The following is a 20,329-nucleotide window of genomic DNA, read 5'->3' on the forward strand; positions in this document are numbered from 1 at the left end:
ATTCAGATGGAATATACCAAAAATCTAAGCACAACCTATTAAGCAATTTATTTACCTGAGGAGACACTTTTGAGCTAACTTTTCTTGCCAGACCAAATCTGTTCAAAATAAAAACTTTTATACAAGCTTTAGTAAGGTGCTTTTACAATACATAAAGACAATTGAATATCCCTACTTTCAAAATCCTCCAGGCTATTCCAATATATTAACATAAAATATTGGGTTTAAATCAAGCACTTATTTGGTAATTTGAAGAGATGCAAAACAACTTTGACCAAATTATCTGACACTATCCACACAAAGGCCACAGGTCCCTTTCATGAAACATATATAGTATTCAAATGAGTCAGTAATAGGTTTCAGTATCTTCAACTTTGCAACAAAATATCAACTTGGCTTCCTCAGTTACAGAAGTTCCACACTTTGAGTGATGGCCAGAGAGTTCAATATTAAGTATTTACTGTCAAGGTTCTTCCAAAAGTCTGGCTGGAGTATAGATAATGAGAAATTTTAACTTTTTATTCTTTTAAATTCTCTGTGAGCCACTAGAGTGAAATGTACTTGTTTTTTAATTCACCACAGTCATGCTAAGAATTAGCAACATGACCTTACGTTGTTTTGAGGACCACCATAGAAAACGACATATGGAAATTGTGTCTGCATCTTTTATAAATTGCCATTGAAGACTCTGTCCCTATATCTGTTCCACAATTCTTCATATATAAATGCCTGCCTAAAAAATTCTTCTGAACAAAATTGTTGAAATCTTTTTTTTTAAGACTCTTTTTAGAGAAGTTTTAAGTTCAGAGCAAAATTGAGAGGCAAATACAGAGATTTCCCATATACCCTCTGGCCCCACACATGCACGGCCTCCCCCATTATTGACATTCCCCACTAGCGTGGTACGTTTGTGACAAATGAGAAACCTACAGTGACACATCTTAATGACTCAAAGTCTACAGTTCACTCTTTCTGTTGCACACTCAGTGGGCTTGGATAAATGTATAATGGCATATATCCACGGCGCTACTATCACACACAGTATTTCACTGTCCTAAAAATCCTCTATGCTCTGCCTATTCGTCCCTCCCCACACCTAACTTCTGGCAACCACAGAGCTTTTTAGTGTCTCCAGAGTGTTGCCTTTTCCGTATTTTGTGGAATCGTGCAGTATGTAGTCTTTTAAGATTCGCTTCTCGACTCAGTGATATGCATATAGGGTTCCTCCATGTCTTTTCATGGCTTGATAGCTCCTTTCTTTTTAACGCTGGATAATATTCCGTTGTCTGAATGTACTAGATTATCATCCAGTCACCTACTGAAGGACATCTTGGTTGCTTCCAAGTTTTGGTAATCACGAAGAAAGCTGCTGTAATGTCTGTTTGCAGATTTTTGGGAGGACCCAAGTTTTCACCTCTTTTGGGTAAATACCAGGGAGTGTGACTGCAGGACAGCACAGTGGGAGTAAGTTTAGTTTTCTAGGCAAGTGCCAAACTCTTCCAAAGGGGCTGTGATTTACTCCTTTCCAAAGAAATTATTGCCTGGAAGAATCTCATGTCTTCACGTGCATTTGCTCACTCTCACTTCTCCTCCCTGTTTTGACCAACAGACAGTCATAGAGTACATGCTAGGTACATGCGTCAAGGGATTTTCAAGACCTTACAGTTAGTAAGGACTTTTTAGAATTAATACTCAATTCAAAAAAAATCTAAATTCAAGATTATAGTTTTTCTAAGCCATTAAGTCCAACTATAAAGTTTTTTTACACTTTATAAATCTATTTTTTACTTTATAAATCTAATGAATAAACAATAACATTCAACAAGGCCTTTAACTAATGATTAATCAATTTTTTAAAATTGTTTCTATTTACTTCTTGTACTCCACTACAAAACAAACAAAACCTTTTCAAATATATAAGCCATTTCTATGACTTTAACAAATATATGTATTTTACACACTTTAATGTTTTTCATAAAATTAATAGTTATTTAATTTTTAAAAAGATTTACGTATGTATGTATGTATTTATTTATTTGACAAAGAGGGAGAGCACATAAGCAAGGAGAGAAGCAGAAGGAGAGGGAGAAGCAGAGTCCCCACTGAGCAAGGAGTTGGACATGGGGCTCGATCCCAGGACCCTGGGATCATGACCTGAGCTGAAGGTAGATGCTTAACTGACTGAGCCACCCAGGTGCCCGTTTTATTTATTTTTTTAGCATTGTTTCTCAGGTCTATATTCAGATTTCCAATCATACTCTAAATTTAGAGTTAGCAAGTCTAATATTCTAAATGCTTTCCAACAATTCATCATACCAAATAACAGAGATGCACAAGTCATTCCCAAAATCCACACAAAAGGCTTTTTAAAGCTTAATTTACTTCACCCTTTAAAAAAACATATAATTCTAACTTTTCATGGTATTGAAAGACCCATCAAGGAAATAAGTATACTTTATGTTATATATTAGAGATGTGTGCTTAATACATGAGCTTTGATGCTGTTGAGAACCCCCACCAAAGAGAGAGCCCCTTTTTATAAATCATAGCAAGGACTCTGACCTTCAGAGGGTTCAAAATAGTCACTGCCTTACTCTTATTCTTACCTTACTTACCTCATCTTTTCTTCTGCTAAAGAATTCTATAGCCACATGGATATGGTAACTCAGGGCTTCATGCTTGACTGAATATTGCAAATCTTTGGCTCCCCTAATACATTTGAGTGCTTTCTTGTCTGGCTCTAAAAACACTTTAATGCCATTCCACTGGATCTTTCATACACTTATGTCATCCTTTAATAGCCTCTTTTAAATTTATTGCCTGATTTGGGTAAGCAGAATTCTGTATTTTGTATTCTTTTCATATTTCCCTGTCTGGCAGGCCACAAGTTTTATGGACACTACATGCTATCAGGTTGAATTCTGCACATCTCTCATGGCCATGGTCATAACACCAAACTCACGCTGATGATAGCAGCACAAAAAGATGAATGAGATCCAGCACTTAGCTCATGAAGGATAGCGCAGCCAGGAGTAGAGGTCTCCCTTGTTTACATGCTCAGTGGTTTTCCTTCTTTGTACTTTGCTTTCTAGGGAATCTTGAAGTTTTCATGTACAATGGTTTACCATATCTTGAGTTATCCCCATCCAAATTCCTTACTTTTCTCTACCATTGATGTAGTGAATCTATTATTTTTATCTCTTTTTACAATAAATCTTCTCTAATCCTTTTGGAAATAAGGGAGTTTTTAAGCAGTGAATAAAACATTTTGAAAGTCCATATTAGAATCTGGTACTATTTGATAGGATCTGAAATAAAATTGAGTAGCTTAGCTATTAAAGATATCTCACTAACCAATGTTACTGTTTAATTGTCTTTACTTAAAACAACATAGCCTTTGAAAGGCAAGTTTTTAATATTATTCTTTAAAAATATTGTGCTCTAGGCAAAATTTTCCTAAGAAGTATATTGCGATATTCTTTTGCAATGGGGGGAAAAGAAAAGCATAGATTCTCCAATCAGACTTTCTGGTTTTGAACTATAATCTAATCGCTTTCTCACTCTGTGTCCTTCGGCAAGTCATTTACTCTGAGTTTTAGTTTCCTCATCTATAAAACAAGAATAATTGAAAAAGCACTAACCTCATTGAGTTATTATAGGGATTGATTTAGTTAATATATGCATGGAAAATACTAAGCACTCGACAAATGCGAGTGGTTACATTTAATTTATTTTTTTTTAACCCCCACAAAACACATCCAGGGAAAGTGATTTTAGTACATGGGAAGATAATAATGGCAAAGTACATTTTATATCTGTTTTTGCTTTTAATAAATGCATGGGTTTTTACATTTAATAGAGTGTTGGAGAGCAGTAGGTATCTTGAGAAAGCTGTAGAGACTGCCTCTTGGGAGAATGACCACAAAGGAAATGTAGAGGCCTCAGTGGCCAGATGAGGAAGATTTTAACGTGGTATCCCAAGCAGTTTGGGATTTTGAACTCTAAGAAGAGAAATCCACTGCCAGATTTAAGAAAACTAATGAGAGGTGCCTGGGTGGTTCAGTTGGTCAAGCATCCAACTCTTGATTTCGGCTCAGGGTCATGATCTCAGGGTCCTGAGATTAAGTCCCATGTTAGTCTCTGTGCTCAGCAGGGAGTCCGCTTGAGATTCTTTCTCTCCCTCTCCCTCTGCCCCTTGCCTGCCCTCTCCCTTTCTCTCTAAAATAAATAAATAAATCTTTTTTTGAAAAAGAAAAATAATATGATTAAATTTGCATTTTGTAAATATCAGACTGTTGACAGTGAAGATCCTGCTACATAAAATAGTCAGTGTAGCAACAGGACAAGCAGAAATTCTTTAGAATGGTGGCCTCAATGTAATGATTAAAGTAAATTACACCGGGAAAGTCTCTCCTCAGTAACAATTAGTTGCCTATAGTCATCAAGATGTTCTCCCTGTTAGTAAAATGTCCAAACTCCTGGACACCTGAGTGGCTCAGTCAGTTGAGTCTGACTCTCGATTTCTGCTCAGAAAATGATCTCAGGCTCCTGAGATGGAGATACACATCAGGCTCCCTGCATGCTGGGTAGGGAGTCTGCTTCTTTCTCTCTCTCCCTCTCCCTCTGCCCCTCCCCCCTCATTCTTTCTCTCTCTCTCTCTCTCTCCTAAATAAATAAATCTTTTTAAAAAATGTCCAAATTCCCTTTGAAAATCTACAGAATTGGGGCAGTAAATCTCTAAAATGACTCTCAGAATGAGTTGATAAAGATTAAAATAAAACATCTTACTAAAATATCAAATCGAAATTGTATGTACGACTAGAAAAGATATACAAAAATGCTTATTCACATTGAACTTTTAAAATAGATTAAGTTAGTTTCCAGTAGCAATCCTCCCGGCCCCTATTTCCAGGGAGCCTTTATTTTGTCTTCTTTGAGCACATAACCTCAAAAACCCTACTCTTTGAGCACATAAACTCAAAAACCCTACGTAGCAGACACCCTAGTGTTGAACAAAAGCAATGTTCACTGAATGAATTTTCAAATGACCTGTGAAAACAGTTATTTTTTTTTCCATCCTAGCCCAGGTTACGCAATGTTGTAAGACTCAGTCCCACCTCTGATCTCTCAAGGCTACAAAGATACGTTATGTCCCACATTGAATGTTATTCTTTAGATGAATGTTTGACTTTTGAATTGTTGGAAGCAAATTTGTACAAGGCTTCCATGGCTCAACCACTGAAGAGACAAACACTCATTCTTCAGCCAAATGTTTTCTCAACTCATTTCAGGGGAATTCTGACTCAGTGTAGAAACTGTGAATTGTCTAACTCTCACCTGGCAAGAAGTAATGGCTTCCCAAATGCCAGATAATTCCAAGCTCAGACAAAAATAGACACCAATACTCATGAAATTGTCTCCTTGTTAAATTTCACTGTAAGTTTACTTAAAGTCTTCAGAATTTAATGCAATAAAACTTGTGAAATCAATTTTTCCATTTATTGATCACTCATAAAAGCAGTCCTACATTTTTCAAAGCATTCTAAGCTTAAGAAGAACAAATGGCATTCACTTATATTATTTGTTGTTTTAATTTCAAACATGTAGTACATCATTACATCTCTTCAAAATTGTCTCATCTTAGTGAAGCTGAATCTTCAAAAAGTTAATTTTCTTCTGTACAAGTAAATAAAATTAGTGTAATAGAGGTCTTCTAATTCCTGGTAATAGCAAAATCAAAATGAAAGAAAATTATTGTGTGATGTGTCACTATACTTGACTTTTATAGCCACATCTTATGGTAAATAACTGATTTATTCATTACACAAATGTTTATTAAGAACCTAGCCCTGTGATAGGTGATGGGAGGAGTATAATGATATACAAAACTGTCCCTATTTTCAAGTCCTCTTTCACTGTTGGTAGAAATGCCACTCTGGAAAACAGTATGGAGGTTCCTGAAAAAGTTAAAAATTGAGCTACCCTACAACCCAGCAATTGCACTACTAGGTATATACTCCAAAGATACAAAAGTAGTGATCCAAAGGGGCACCTGAACCCCAATGTTCATAGCAGCAATGTCCACAATAACCAAACTATGGAAAAAGCCCAGATGTGCATCAACAGATGAATGGATAAAGATGTGAGATATCTATCTATCTATCTATCTATCTATCTATCTATCTATATCTAAAATGGAATATTACTCAGCCATTTCATAGAATGAAACCATGGCATTTGCAACAACGTGGTTGGAGCTGGAGAGTATTATGCTAAGCAAAATAAGTCAGTCAGAGAAAGACAAATATCATATGATTTCACTCATATGTGGAATTTAAGAAACAAAACAAATGAGCATATGAGGAAAAAAAGAGAGAGAGAGGCAAACCAGAAAACAGATTACCCTCCCCCCCTCGAAAACAGAGTCTTTACTATAGAGAACAAACTGAGAGTAGCTGGAGGGGAGGTGGGCAGGGGCATGGTTTAAATAGGTGATGGGGATTGAGGATGACACTGGTTGTGTTGGGCACCGCTGTTGTATGTAAGTGAGGAATCACTGAATTCTATACCTGAAACTAATGTTAAACTCTATGTTAACTAAGTGGAATTTAAATAAAAACTTGAAAAAAAAAAAAGCCCTGTATTTTCAAAGAAGCTGCTAATCCATAGTGTTCTATCAGGATAGAGGGATGTGTGTTTGTGCAAACACATGTCCATGTGTTTGATTTTCCTAAAATCTATTATCAGAAAATGAACTAGATTAAATATCTTTATCCTTCAAACTCCCTAATGAATACAGCGTTTCAGAATATTTGGCCCTCCCAAAGTTTAGAGTTGCAATCTTCTTAAATACATTCTCACCTACCAATCTTTGCTTTTTCTTCTGGAAATTCTAAATTAACCAGGGTAAAAAGAAAAAAAAATCTAAATAGAGTCACATGTCTAAAAGATGCTATAATATAATCAATAAAAATATTGAAAAAGTATCAATTGCCACTGGGGGGAAAAATTCATTTTCTTCTGGTAGCTAGCTAATGTGTATACACAATGCAAAATTTGGAAATGAATTAACCTGGTTTTTCCTTTATAAATAAATCATTATGTTTCCCAGGAGAGTTTAAGTATTTTGTGCTTTTGGCAGGCAGATGATTTTTTTAGTACAATTTTATAACTTCAACACTATTGAATTACTCTTAAAATTATGTTTTCTCTTGTAGCCACTGTGTGCCCTGGGACAGTCATTAAACAGTATCTTTGAGCCACATTTTCCACTTCCCTACAGTTTGATACATCGTATTCTTAATTGGTTTTTCTCTGCAAAGGCAACTTTGCAATGCTTTTCAACTCTGCATCATTTTTCCTATGAGGTTCATTTGTAAGGCCTTTCCTTTGATGACATAACCAATATGTGTGATTTCATTTCTTTTTTTTTTTAAGATTTTCTTTTAAATTTATTTATTTATTTGACAGAGAGAGAGACAGCCAGCGAGAGAGGGAACACAAGCAGGGGGAGTGGGAGAGGAAGAAGCAGGCTCATAGAGGAGGAGCCTGATGTGGGGCTCGATTCCATAACGCCGGGATCATGCCCTGAGCCGAAGGCAGACGCTTAACCACTGTGCCACCCAGGCGCCCCTGTGATTTCATTTCTTAAATGCCGCCTATGACTTGCTACCATCTGCTATTTACTTTCACAGGGTAAAAACAATACATGCATTAAAGAAATGTACATACCTTTAAGTCTAAGAATGCAGTATCATTGATTTTAGTGTTTAACACAACTGTTTCCAAATCTCCACGTTACCTGCCAAGTGGCCCCTAAAATGTGTATAGTAGCAAGAATTTGAAAGACAATCAGAGAATGTGGAAAGCTGTACCTTGTTCTGAATAGAGATTTTGGAATTTAATAAATGTGGCCATGATGGGGAATCTTCTCTCTTTTATTCTTTCTGCCCTATCCTTGGTAAATGTGGGGGTTCAGGAGCAGCGATTTCGGCAACACAAATCTGCTGATGAGTGTTTTTGAACATGGTAGCTCAGAAGTTAGCAGGCACACTTCTTTTGAATAGAAAGCATTTTCTTCTGTAGGAAATGACATGAGACACATGCTTCCTATTCACATCCAGCCAGGATATGTACTGGTAGATCCAGACTTGTGTTATTTCTCTGGTGGCACAACTCTGCCTCTAAAACAAAAGGCATTTATTGGAAACGGTGTTTACCATTTTATAATCAACTGGCCTCTGAGAAAAGGAGAAGGACTGAGGTTTTTATAGCAAGTCATCCCTAGTTTTGTTCGCCGTGTGTTGCAATTCCATGGGATCACCTCATGACAATAGGAAACAAGTTAAAACAAAACACAACAAAACACACATAACCTGCCCAGAAGCCTCTTCCTCTGAAAACTCTACAGACTTTCTTCTTTCATCAAGAAAACCAAGACTTTGGGGCACCTGAGTGGCTCAGTCATTAAGCGTCTGCCTTCAGCTCAGGTCATGATCTCAGCGTCGTGGGATCGAGCCCCGCATCGGACTCCCTGCTTGGTGAGCCTGCTTCTTCCCCTCTCCCTCTCCCTCTGCCTCCTGCTCCACTTGCTTGTGCGCTCTCTCTGTCAAATAAATAAAGATCAGTAGGAGAAGGAACAGAAGAATGAAGGGGGGGTAAACAGAAGGGGAAATGAACCATGAGAGACTGTGGACTCTGAGAAACAAACTGAGGGCTTCAGAGGGGAGGTGGGTGGGGGATTGGGATAGGCCGGTGATGGGTATTAAGGAGGGCACGTATTACATGGTACACTGGGTGTTATATGCAAATAATGAATCATGGAACACTGCACCAAAAACTGGGTATGTACTGTATGGTAACTAATACAAAAATAAAAATAAAAATTATTGTTAAAAAAAATCTTTTAAAAAAAGAAAACCAAAACTTTCACATTAATTCCAACCCTGTCATTTGCACAAACAGCATGAAATCCATATAACTTCGGGAATTTCTAACATTATTTTAACAATTTTAATGTGTTAATATTGTTATCTCTAGTAGAATATAGCTTTCTTGAAATTGCGTGACACCTTCACACTTCTACTTTATAAAAATTTGGCAATGAAATAGCAATTAGAATTATTAGCATTGATGATTATGAAAAGATACTACCTCATACATTTTTACTTAGATATCTTGAATAATTCTACCACGTTCTGTCCACACCCCCTTTCTTCTATTATAAGAACTAGAGAGCAAGAAAAAAATAGACAAGAATAAAGAAATGGTACCACTTTTCTTTCCTATCATTTTTATATCAACAAGTTGTCACCTACACTCTCGTTTGTCAATATACATATGGGACCAAGAAAAAGAAGCAAAGAGGAAAAACAGGCATGATAGAAGGTGATGCTAATAACAGCTGTGATAAAGGAAGAAAGAAGACATTTGGAACAGGGAAAGATATAGCTGCCTTTGTTGCTGGAGTTAGTCAGAAGCAGTTGTGCTCTGGTGTCTGAGCCCAGTGGAATGTTCCGGTCATCCCCAGGTAAGTATATTTTTTATGTGATAGCGTCCTGAACAAACTTTCCCCATTATTGCCACACTTGTTAAATTTTATTTCTTGAATACCACTGAAATTTAGAAATCCACAAATATATTTTTTAGAAGATTTAAGAAAGCAATCCATAGAGCCAAATTTGCTGCCATGAACTGGATGAAAACTCTGCTGGAACCCACAATGAATGATCCAAAAATGATTCTACTGTGTTTTGATTCCAAAACCATAGATCTGGCTTACCTAGACTGACCCAGTAATGTTTTTCCTGGCCATCTCTTCAAATACTACTAGTTGTCTTCTGTTGGGGCTATTTCAAAAAGTACTATCTTCCCCATCACCCACACATTTCAGCCCTCTTTCTCTCCCAAGTGCTGCTGTGAGGTTGGATACTGTCAGTTATAAAACTAAGAGGATTCTGGCACCATAAATTGATTATCTCTGATTCTTTTTAAAACTATTAATGTAAGACTTTAAGTCAGCCGGAATTTCAAATTCAAAAACATCTCCTGTTCCATTTGTGTTTGCATTCTCAATGGGTTTTTCTTTTCCACCCTTCTGCACTTTCCTTTTTTAGTTCATCATCTATTAAAAGAATTTTGAAATGCAAGAGATGTTGTCAACATATTCACATGGAAAGTATCTCCCTCTGGCCATCATATCAAACCTTTGGCCAAATATTTGAGATAGAATATAGAACAAATACTAGAGTCAAACTTTATGAGAGGCATTGTGAACAAAATTGCTGCTGGCTTTCCTTATACTTGCAGGAACATAAGACCGTTTGGCACTGAATTATCCTCAAATTGCTTCTTGGGAATCGTTGATCTTGCCAGAACTGTTTTCTGTGGTCCTTAAAGGCGAGGAGCCTTAGGATCTCTGAGGGTTCAGCCACAGTATTAGGAAGCTAATGGTTATTCACTAAATGCTTTCTGAGTGACGGTTGATTGCTGGAATATACTTATTTTTGAACAAGTGAAGCTACTTCCTAATGCAAGCCAAATGTCTGCTGGTTCACACTTCTCATTAAAGAACAAGATACCATTGAAACAATGGATTAAAACTTTAGGGTGTGCTTTGCAGGAAGTCCAGCCCCCAGAGACTCACAGTCTGATGATAACATTCCAGGACTCCTGTTTCAGAGAAAGGATGATTTGGATTATGCAGATCCCCTGAAAACTCCCTTTTAGGTACCAAGGAAAATTCCACATAGAATTCAAGTCCTTTATTTGATCCACATATACATAAACACACAAGAAGTATCAATCAAGAAAAGACTTTACTAAAATTTAAAGGGGCAGGGGCAAGGTAGACAGCAACAATACAACCCACTTGAAATCTCAGCTCAGTTGCCCCTTTTCCAAAAACCAGATGGTACTGTTTTCACTGACCTCCTTGCCATAGACAGCACCAGAGCCCTTCAGTCAACTCTTTTGCTCCTTCCCCTTCCTTTCTATCCTTCCTTCTCTGTATTCTTTTATCTCTAAGAATTTCTGGGACTATTCCTTGAGCTGCTACTTTATAATATGCTTTGATGAAAAGAAATTAAGCTCTCCAAGCTCCAAGTTAGACAGTAAATGCCAGGTGCTTAACTGCACAAAGGATTTGAATAGCACATCTTCAGATAGCTTGAAATAGCTATTTATTTTTCTCTTCTACTTCAGAATTTTTTTTCCCTGTCAACAGCTCTAATTGTCAGGGGGAAAATGTACAGGAAATGTTAAATAGCAATTAAAAAATAGCATTAAAAATCTTAAATAGATTTAAAGACTATCTTAGAAATCTTTAGAAAAATGGAAATAAATGGTCACAATATCCGAGAAGTCACAGATGGTGTGATTGTCTTTGAAATAAGTTCAAAATACAGAAATCTAAAGAGGGGGATAATGTAGTCTTTGCTATAAGACAAGAGACATGAAAACCAACATTTCTTGAGTGTTCACTAGCCAGACACTCTTACCACTGAGAGTAATGAGTAACTGTGATGTCTGTAGAAGATCAGACGTGAATCTGAGTAGACCTGGGATTTAGGCAGACTCAGGTCTCACTAAAAAGTAGAAACAATGAGATGTATGACTTTCTTAATTAACAATCACTCAGTAAATACTTACGGAGTTACTTGTTTTAAACTATTACATGTTCCCAGCCAACTACTTTATATAACTGTGTCCTGCTCTTATCTATAAAACATTTGAGGTGGGTTATGATAAAACGGAAAATATCAGAACCATGAAAATTTAGCTAAATGAAAACAAATATTACCAGAAGTAAACATGCAGAAATACAGGCCGAAGGATGCTATACAATTATGAAATAGTAATACTAAACTGCACTTAGACATGTATATTGAATGATGTGAAGATACAGCCTCTAACTGGAATCCAAAACATAGGTATTGTCTCTAGCTTGTAAGGGTAAAGGCATATGCTTTTTATATGAGTGACTACATTTGGAAGAATATAATATAAAGTGTTAATATTAGTTGTCCAGGGAGGTATAAATATGAGTATATTTTGTTTTATACATTTTTTCATCTATTTTCTTTAACATTTGATGTGAAGGGGATTATTTAGAGTCATGCCAGAGCCTGTCCTCAAACCCCACTGTCTTCTGCCTATTTGAGGTTTTTATCACTCTTCAAGAAATGTGTCACTCTGTGTGGTGACAGATGTTAACTAGATTTATTGTGGTGATTTCACAATATATAGAAATGTAGAATCCTTATGTTGCCTCCTTAAAATTAATATAATGTTATATATCCATTATATCGCAGTAAAATAGAAGGTATCATCATAGATATCAATTATGTGGATGACATGTCCCCACAGGCTGGATGTGCTCTGGCTGCATGCTATACATATTACAGAGGCATCAAAACTCTGTGGCTCCGCTGAATGGGGGCCATAGTTACCAAAAAATATCATGAACAAGTATATACTGAAAGAAGTGCACAGGAATAGAACAAAGGACAACTGGACAAATTAAATATTAGAATGACCCTGTGTAAGAACAATATTTACCTAAAAAAAGAAGGGAAGGAAAAAAGAATGGTTGGAGAAAAAGAAAAGGAAATCTGTACCATTCAGTTAACTTTAAGTTAAAAATGAGTCAGTAGTACAGAACACTAGTCAAAAATGTTAATGTGGGGGCGCCTGGGTGGCTCAGTCGTTAAGCATCTGCCTTCGGCTCAGGGCGTGATCCCGGACGTGATCCCAGAGTTCTGGGATCGAGCCCCATGTCAGGCTCTTCCGCTGGGAGCCTGCTTCTTCCTCTCCCACTCCCCCAGCTTGTGTTCCCTCTCTCGCTGGCTGTCTCTCTCTGTCAAATAAATAAATAAAATCTTAAAAAAAAATGTTAATGTGAAGATCCAGTACCTCTAGAACACCCAGAACAAAAGAGTGGAGCATCCCTCTCTGTTTTATGCCTTGCAGAGTATCCGCGGAGTACCGACTGGGGCCTGGGAATCTACAGTTTAAGGCGGAGGGTGGGGGAGGGCAATAACCAACTGGAGAGAGTCTGAAGGTGAGGGTAAATAAGCACAAGGTAGTGGATCTGAGGGATGAGAGAAGAGGTTGTTGCAAGAGGATCACAACCCTGTTTCATGAAGTAAGTTCTCCCTTCATTTCTTTTCTTTTCTTTCTTTTTTTTTAATGATTTTTTTTTATATTATGTTAGTCACCATACAGTACATCCCCGGTTTCCGATGTAAGGCTCGATGATTCATTAGTTGCGTATAACACCCAGTGCACCATGCAATACGTGCCCTCCTTACTACCCATCACTGGTCTATCCCATTCCCCCACCCCACTCCCCTCTGAGGCCCTCAGTCTGTTTCTCAGAGTCCATAGTCTCTCCTGCTTCATTCCCGCTTCTGATTACCCCCCCTTTCTTTATCCCTTTCTTCCCCTACCGATCTTCCTAGTTCTTATGTTCCATAGATGAGAGAAATCATATTATAATTGTCTTTCTCTGCTTGACTTATTTCACTTAGCATTATCTCCTCCAGTGCTGTCCATGTTGCAGCAAATGTCCCTTCATTTCTTTTCTTTCCATTCTTTATAATCTGATTTCTATCCTCATTACTATACCAAACTAGTTCTTGATAAGACCTCGATGTTAATAATCTGAGAGATACATTTCAGAAGTTATTATATTCAATTTGAACAGCATTCAGTGCCACCCATTGTCATCTTTTTGATAGACCCCGCTTTCCTTGCCTTCTGTGAAATCATACTATTCTTATTTTACTCCAAACTTTCCAGTTGCTCTGTATCTGCCCATGGCACACTGACAATTTTCCCTAAAAATGTCTATTCTTCAATTTTCTGACTGAATTTTTGGTCTTCGCTTGTATAACTTGAAGATGCATGTTAGGCAAATTTCACAAAACTGGTTTGGCATCTCTATTTCAGATGTGCTCGGCAGTCCACTGCCTCCTCTATAATGCTGCGGTGGTTGGCTCTTATTTCCTTGGGTCCTTGGTTGAAAAAGAGACAGGAAAAAAATTCCTTTTTAACATTAAAAGGCAAAACTGAGAAACTAAGATTGACAATAATCTAGATCCACAATGGTGAAGATATAGTCTAATATTTATAGGGTTAATGACACCTTACTATGATACCTGTAATATGATATTAGAATATATCTTTAATATGATTCCGTTGTAACATTATATTATATTATGTGATTAATATTGAAAAATCAATTATAAGAAATTTATGAATTCAACTTAGTCATTCCATGTTTTAGCAATTTTACTTATTACTGTTCACACATTCACTGAATGAATGTTTATTGAGCACCTATCAGGGGTGAGACACTCTGTCAGTCACCAGCAACACAGAGGGGAAGACACCCTCCATTGTGGTGCTGTTGCCTAAGTGGAGAGAGATTTTAGTTAGATAGTCACAGACCAATGTAGACTCATAATTGTGATAGATTATAAAGAGTTGGTGCACAGGGCTACAAATGGGACTTTGATCTAAACAAAAAGTCTGTCTTGAGGTCAAAGCAGAAGGAAAACTAGAAATTATCTGAGGAAAAAAAATGGAAGGAAAATTACCTAAGCAGAGAAATCAGTCTGCATAATGTCCTCATGGAAGGAGGAAGCACAAAATGTCTGAGCGTCTTGAAGAAGGCTGGTTGTATCAGCTGAGGTTGTACTGAATATATGCATAGAATTAGGTAAGGAATAGATTATCAAGATATGAATTAAAATCATGATATGCAAACTTTAAAGGATATGTAAAATTTTGTTTTTAAATTAATTATTCAATTGTAATATTAATTCAACCCATGTAAAAAAAATTAAATTTACCTGTGAAATATTTTGAAAGGACACTGGGTAGCTTACAAACTTAAGTTATCATGTAGAAGTTTAAGAGTACAAAAAAAAATAATTCACATTCCCATCTGCCATACCAAAATTATTTCCATTTTTTCATATTATTAGGTCTTTGTCCATAGGTACACATAATTTGCTGATATTTTGCTTCTTTTACTTATATCATTAAAGATCATTATTTATTTAACACATTCATTCTCTCTGAATAGCCTAGATTATGATATGGTAACATTCAACCCCAAAACGTTAACAGTTTGTAATCACAAAGGATTATTTCTCACTCACTCCACCAGCCCATTGTAGGTTCCCTGGGGCTCATCTCCAGGACTTGTTACTTGGAGAGGCCAGCTGGGAAAGGATCCAGGGGGAAGAAGACTTGCACCCAGGTGTAGAGCTTCTGCCTGGAAGTGAAGTATGTCACTGCCATTCACATTTACTTGTCCCTTCCTAACTTCAAGGGCACAAGAAAATGCAATTTCACCATGTGCCGGAAAAGAAGAAAAAAAAACATGTTGTTTGAACAGTGCTAATAACTATCTCACCTATTTTTAGACTTGAATTTGTTTTCAATCTTTTTACAATTTTAGGGAGTGTTACAATGAATATTTTCATAAGCATTTTTTCTATTATTATTTCTTTAGTACGAATTCCCAGTAGTGGAATTACTGGATCAAGAACATGAATATTATAATAATCCAATACATATCACCATATTACCTTCCAATTATAGTAAATAAATGTCTCTGTTTTATTCGCCTAGGAACCACTTGTTAATCATCTTGGCATCCCTATTCCTAGCAGTGTCTTAGAGTATAGGCAATTGACTCTTCATTGAGTAAATAAAACATTCTAGCCTATGATTTTGCAAACATCTCTCTGTTTTGAAATATCATGATTTTATATTGAGAAGTTGAAATTATTTTAACTGAGAAAAACTATTAAGATCAAAATAGTTTAGACATCTATCATTCTTTTATTTACATATCAATTTGCAATGCCAGCCACAGATTATTGATATAGGTTTAATGCAATCTTATAAGCAATTTATATACATATATAGATTTAAATACATAGATATATATAAAATATATGGTGATATGTATATATACACACACATACACATGTATATATATTTGCTAGTATTTTAGGAACAATAAAATGATACCTAAATTTACCTAGAATTTCTTTGATAGTGACTGAATCGTGATTCTTACTTGTATTCAATAGAAACAGACTCTGTTAATTGAAAGAGATTTTGAAAAGAAGCTGGATAGTTTACTGAATCACTGGGAAGACTAAAAAACAAACAAACAAACAAAAAACAAAACAAAAAGTTTAAAAAAATATAGGCAGAAACTGTCAAGCCAAAATCTGCTCATGTGAAGAACCTATTTGAGGTCACTTTGCTGGGGGCCCTGCTCTCTCAGTACAACTAGTGGTAACCGCCTCTGCGGGCATGTGACATGGTTCAGCTGATACCCTAATTCTGTTACTACCTTTGGAAACCAAACATTGATGTCACTGCTCTGCCCTCAGTCTGAGCTCATTTCCTCTCGATTCAAATGTGTATATGGGAACATGTGATTAGCTAAGACTAAGTCAAGTGTCTAAACAGGTGGTAAGATAGGGGGCACCAGGCTGGGATTTTCAGCTTCTGTAGCAGACATGAAACCTGTCCAACAAGACTAATGCAGAAAAGTAGTCCTCAAATATAGTAAGGGTATTCAGAAGCAGGAAAACACAAACAAATAAACAACAACAAAAATGAAACAAATATTTACTACAATGAGCAAAATTAGACATTTTCTATAATTCCCTTTAGTTTGTTCCACTTCACCCCTATCCAAAACTCATTGACATTGTTCACTTCCTCTCCCCTTGAAACTTTGGGATTTAAAAAGCTTTGCTTTGCCTTTTTTTTCTTTTTATAAAAGGATTATTCATTTAAAATTTTCTTAAATGAGTCACATCCTACTGCTTTTAGAGTCTCTGGTGATTTTTTTTTATATTTTGGTTGTATATCTAGGTAATAGTAAAAATCGTAAGTTGAATTTTGAAGTTAGGAAGGGACAAGTAAATGTGGATGGTAGTGACATACTTTTATAAAAGAAATCAGTAATTTAATAATGAACAGTCACTGTCTTCGGTGGCATTTCTTTAGTATGAGTTATCTAATGTTGAATAATTTTCTAAGCTTTTGGGACAAACTCATCATCGCCCCCAAAAAACAATTTTTGAAGTAATAGAAGTTTCTAAGAGGAAAGAGAAAATTCAAAATAAAGATGTGTATTTTAATATTTGCCACCTCTAAAGACAGATGAATCTTTACCTTTACCTGCCTTTTGTTTGAAGTTGAAATTGAAATACTGAGAAGTTTATTTTCCATACAAATATCTCGATACCATATAAACCACCAAAACCATTTCAAAAGAACTCAAGGTAGAGTTTACAAAATCACCAACTTTTATGACTATAAGTGGTCCTCCCTCTGATCTAAGGCCAGCCAAGTTCAAATATTACCACCTTTACCCAAATCTTCCTTCACTTCCTCCTTGGCTGTCTTCCCCCTACTCCCTCTCACTTAATATCATTGATAATTACATTGCAGTGCAGTGCGGGTTGGAAAACATTGGTCTGACTTAACTGCCCCATCTTTCAAGGGATTCAATTTCAGAAATTCAAGTTGAGTGGAATTAAGTGATTCAAATCTACTTGGTTTCAAGCTCAAGTCAAAGGCAATGATGGTGAAAATTATAAAAAATATCTCACACTGAGATAAGTTCAAAGTGCATGGAGTATATAGTTGGGAGCTTAATGTAGTTGAATATTTTTTCGGCAAGCAAATTGCACTTCACAACTTCACAAATAACTGAAAGCTAGTGCTTTCTAAAAGTGGAATGAATTCTTTTATATGTGATGAATTCCTATATATTTGTTGCATTCCCGATTATAATAAATTATGGAGACTGAGGTGGCTTGGAAGCGATCATTTCGTTGAACTGAAGATCCTCCTAGAAGACCCTAAGTCTACACATGACATGCCCAACTCTCGGTCAGATGACCCAGAGTTTCATTTTGCCACTGGGGAATTCTCTGATGTGGGGAAAATAATATTTTTTGACATTTTTTGACAAAAATAATAATTATTTGTCCTCACCAGACTATTATGATGATCACCTGAGGTTATACCCATAAAATCACAGGATATTTGTATTCTACTGCACAACTTACAAGTTTTACTACTAGTCACCCAAAATTTTATCAAATATATTATTATTTTAAAATAATTGGCACTGAACCTAGAACATTTTGACTTTTGAGGTCACTATAAAAATTAACAAGAAGTTTTTAAGTAATAACAAGAATAACAACAAAAGATCCCTCATGTTTTTCTTGGAAATGAATTCTCAGGACACGTATTGAGAGATTCTACTTCAACCCCTTGGAGTCTAATTCCCATTGCCTGTATCTAAATCGATGGTTATCCTATGCAACTAATGATAAACAATAAGATGACAGAACGTTTACCAGCATGTTTTACCATACTGACTTAGTACTTTTGAGTCCTTGTAGGTATAGCCACAAACACAAATTGGTATTATTATGCACAGCACACTACTCTGTTGAAGGGGCAGGGACTTCTAATTGTATATAAAATCACCCTGCCCATTAGAAATTATAGGAAGAACAGAACAAGAAGGAGGATTTCTGACTCTTTCAAATACAGAAATAAGGAAGAAACACAGAGGGAAAGAGACAGGGTGAGAGGGAGATTGGGAGGGAGGAAGGGAGAGAAGGAGAGGGACGGAGGACAGAAAAGAGCAAGGAGAGGAGGGAGAAGAGAGGGACAGGGGGATGGAGTGGGGAAGAAGGAGAAGAGGGAGGGGAGAGGGGAAGGGAAGGAAGTAGAGAGAAAGCGAGAGAAACATTCGACAACAGAGAGAACATGGGTTTATTTTCATAATATGAAACTCAGTGTTTATTTTTCCCTAGTGTGCAATAACGGAACACAGCATGTAAGGATTAGCTCAAATTGATTGAAGGTAGAGCTCTTTTTATGAAAGATCTTTCAAAAGAAAAACATGATGTGTTCTGGCAGTAGGAAGACAGTGTCAGGAAGCACATCAGCAATTTATTTTCCAAGTAGGAAATATTCATTAGATCTAAATACCTAGTTGTTTGCAGAACATGTTCATGCAACGACTTGTTCCTGACACTGCGGATCATAGTTTCTGTCTGCTCTTACATCGGGGATTGCTTAAAATATTGTCTCTCAGCTTTATCCTTGATAGATATTAATTCAATATATGGATATGCACAGTGCACTGAAGCTTGGTAACTTGCCTTTAAGAATAGGACACTGGAAAGCTATAGGCAAAAAAAAAAAAAATCAACAATTTACTTATTTACAAACTCTTAGTTAATTGTGGGAAGATAAATAAAAGTCTTGTTAATGAAACTAAAAAAACACTTAAAAGATTATATTAAAATTGCATTTTATGGGAGGAAAGGATAACTTATTTTTAAGAAAATGCCTAGAATCAGACTTCTTGCTTGAAGAAAGACGAGGAAAAGAACTGAAAAAAATGAATTGAGTCGATCTTACAGAGGAAATATTTATAAATCTAGCTATTATAAAACATGATAAAATATCCTCTATATTCTAGCTCAATGATTCACAAGTAGTTAGTTACCTATTACAGTAAAAATAAATTTCTAAGGGTCAATCATATGTGTCATCCTCATAACCACACACCTACATCTTTCCAGTGTGTTATCCATGGAAAACCACATGCCCCCAAAATCAAGATCTCAGAGTTACGCTTCCTGATTTGTAATACCCCGAAGGCATAATTATCTAATACAGAAGAAACCACACCCTGTTCATGCGTTGCTTCACTTGAGACATATTTCTGTTCTGGTTTCTCCTACAGTTATCAAAGCAAAAATTAGTACCAGACTATATGATTTCCAAGGAAAGGAAAGTGACAGATTTGTATATTGTGGGAAATAGATGACCTACCTTACAGAAAAAAATGAATAAAAAATTAAATGAAATGATAAATTATTATCTAAATAATAAAATAAAATGTAAATTAATAGACTATACATGTAACTGAAGGATAGGAACACTGCTAATATTATAATATTAGATTAAATGCATACTTCATAGGCTTAAAAATCATTCCTTCCTCCTACTCTAAAAGAGATAGCCACACACCATATGGACAGTTCACGTAGGTGCACATAGGTGGTGCCATGTTAACATACACCACGTTAGAGGGCCTCAGAGGGGGAGTGGGTGGGTCGATTCTGAGTGTCTATAGACTCACATTGTCCAGAATGTGCCTTAAATTCAGTCTTCCCAATGTATTCTTATTATTATTCTCACTCCAACCCTGAGCGTCCCCTCTTGTAATTGGTAATGACATAAATAGTAATAACAA

At 36.2% G+C, this 20,329-nt stretch overlaps 1 pseudogene; it reads left to right on the forward strand.

Moving 5' to 3' along the window:
* LOC123793044 (large ribosomal subunit protein eL6 pseudogene) overlaps positions 1–20,329 on the forward strand; it is a 186,271-nt pseudogene that overhangs the window by 95,631 nt on the left and 70,311 nt on the right.

Source organism: Ursus americanus, chromosome 13, assembly GCF_024610735.1.
Source record: "Ursus americanus isolate L20-20 chromosome 13, mUrsAme1.1.p, whole genome shotgun sequence".
In the NCBI taxonomy this organism is placed as follows: Eukaryota; Metazoa; Chordata; class Mammalia; order Carnivora; family Ursidae; genus Ursus; species Ursus americanus.